The following is a 2,946-nucleotide window of genomic DNA, read 5'->3' as shown; positions in this document are numbered from 1 at the left end:
TTTGTTTCTCCCTCTCTTTCTTTTCCCCCCTCTCTCACAACTTGATGTTGCCAAAGCCAGGTGCCTCGAACAAAGACACTGTACTTGTTTTTATTTCTCTCTCTCTCTCTCTCTCTCTCTCTCTCTCTCTCTCTCTCTCTCTCTCTCTCTCTCTCTCTCTCTCTCTCTCTCTCTCTCTCTCTCTCTCTCTCTCTCTCTCTCTCTCTCTCTCTTTCTCTCTCTTACTTTTCCACCCCTTTTCTCCCACTCTGTCTCTGTCTTTTTCACTCTCTGTGTCTCTTTTTTTCTCTTCCTTTGTTTCTCCTTGTCTCTTTCTGTCTCTGTGTATTTTAACCTCTTTTGCTCTAACTTCCTTTTTTCCTTTTCTCTCTTTTCTTTTTCTCTCTTCATACCCTTCTCGCTTTCTTTTCTCTTTTCTCTCCTTCTGTCTTTCTATTTCTCTTTTGGATTTGTTTCTCCCTCTCCCTTTCTTTTCCCGCCTCTCTCACAACTTGGTGTTGCCAAAGCCAGGTGCCTCGAACAAAGACACTGTACTTGTGTTTATTCTCTCTCTCTCTCTCTCTCTCTCTCTCTCTCTCTCTCTCTCTCTCTCTCTCTCTCTCTCTCTCTCTCTCTCTCTCTCTCTCTCTCTCTCTCTTACTTTTCCACCCCTTTTCTCCCACTCTCTGTCTCTGTGTCTTTCACTCTCTGTGTCTCTCCCTTTCTCTTCCTTTGTTGCTCTTTGTCTCTTTCTCTCTGTGTCTTTTTAACCTCTTTTGCTCTAACTTCCTTTTTTCCTTTTCTCTCTTTTCTCTTTCTCTCTTCATACCCTTCTCGTTTTCTTTTTTCTTTTCTCTCCTTCTGTCTTTCTATTTCTCATTGGATTTCTTTCTCCCTCTCCCTTTCTTTTCCCCCTCTCTCACTATTTTTTATCTCTTTTGTTTCTCACGCTCCCTCCCTCTCTCTCTCTTTTTCTTTCTTTGTCCCGCCCTCTCTCCTTTTCCCTCCCCCTTTCTCTTATTTCTTTCTCTCTCTTTTTCTTTCTCTTTAATCTACTAGTCCGGCCCCCGACAGAATGTTTGTTCTATCGCGTGGCCCCCGAGTTAAAATGAGTTTGACACCCCTGCATTAGGGGCTAAATTAGCATTTAGCATTACCGACTAAAGTAAAGCTAACTGCTAATGTGTTATTTGCTAATGTGATTAACGGCTACAATGGTGAAAATATGAGCTTACGAAGAAACTAGCGTAAATTCTTGTAATGTTTCTCATAAGTACTGTCGGCAGATAGATTGTTTTAGTGTTGCAGCAGGTAACTAAGTATAAGGTGTATTTTACTTGTAATCCAAAAACATTAGGTTTGTATCAGTCCGATAACTGTCGGTCTGATAATTATGGTGGAGCCCACCTTAGTAACTGGTGTCAACATGTCTCATCTCATCTCATTAGCCGTACCACTTATCTTCATTAGGGTTGCGGGGTGCTGGAGCCCATCCCAGCCATCTCCGGGCAGTGGGCAGGGGACACCCTGAACTGGTTGCCAGCCAATCGCAGGGCACACAGGGACAGACAACTCACTCGTTCAGTCACACCTCGGGACAATTTGGACCGGCCAATTCACCTGAAATGCATTAGGATTTATCTTTTAATTTACTCCCGAGTCAAATCATACAAATTTCAAAAAAATGATCATCAAATTAAAATTGTTACAAGTTATAAGCAGTGTTCCCTCTAAACTGCGCACGAGAAAATCTAGCCAGCGCACAAAAATCAGGGCTCAAAGTGACTAATTAAGAAGCGACTTAAGTCAAAGTTACAGTGCATGAAGGTCAAAATACACGGGTTCCCCTGACGTTGTGTCCTAAATGCGGTATTTTGAAGTCGAGTCGAAGTAGAACGAAGTTGAGTAAAGTTAGTAGAGTTTGCCGAGAACCGGCTTCTTTGGCTCGGCTCACTAAAAGGACTCTTTCGGGTCCTAAACGACTCTTCAGGTTGTTTTTGCTTCTTTCATCCCAACATGACCAAATATTATGTAAAATTATGCACAAAATGACTTCAAGGAAGGGGGAAATAGAACAAAAAAGAAAAAAATACCCAAATGAAAAAGTAGTGAAAAGCTGAGAAAAAATGAAACAAAAGGAAGAAAAAAAAGGAGGAAAAATTAAAAAAAAGCCAGAAAAAAAGAAAAGAAAGAAACAGGAAAAAAGGAAATAGAGAACAAAAACAAAAAAGTAACAGCTCGGAAAAATTAAACACAATGATATTTGTAGTAGAAAAAAAACACGGAAAAAAGAAGAAAAAGTTTGTGTTGCATTCAAATAATTTCCAATTATATCAAGTCAATCTTGTTGCCAACATTGAACTTCCACTAAAAAATGTGATTAGGTACAGTCCTGTATCTTACAACCGACTAAATAAGCCCCCAAAAATGTTAATATTATGCGACAAAATATATCAGGAAATAAAAAGAAATGGATATCTTGTGAAAGAATTGTAAGAACAAACGAGGTTTGTAGGCCGTACAACCTTTGCAATAGTACATGAGTCAATTCATTCAAAAGAGAAAAATCATTTTGCATTGCTGGAAACTCAGCAAAATGTAACTTGATGTCAAGATTTGGACATGTTTGATAATGACTCAGTTGCCACACTTGGGATTACCGTTGCTCACTGTTGTTTCAAGCGTCGCTCACCGACATTGTGTGAACGCTCAGACCCGTAAGGAAAATTACAGGGAACATTGGTTATAAGTAATAAAAACCCAAAAATGGAAAGCTTGTTTGAGGTTAGTAGAACTTTGGAGATCCGTCAGTATTTGTTTCCTCAGGATGTGGTTACCACGGCGACGAAAACTCAATACATCATCTCTTCCGACACCTGCTTTGTGTGAAAAGAGCAATGTATGCGGTTTATGTGAAACATACTGTAATACTTCTTTGTGATACTTCTTTTCTTAGTATGCGTCAAC

The sequence above is a fragment of the Urocampus carinirostris genome, chromosome 11, assembly GCF_059441175.1.
Source record: "Urocampus carinirostris isolate Australia breed hairy pipefish chromosome 11, RoL_Ucar_1.0, whole genome shotgun sequence".
NCBI classification, from domain to species: Eukaryota; Metazoa; Chordata; class Actinopteri; order Syngnathiformes; family Syngnathidae; genus Urocampus; species Urocampus carinirostris.
The sequence above is the reverse complement of the archived record's forward strand: the minus strand, read 5'-3'. Positions refer to the sequence as shown.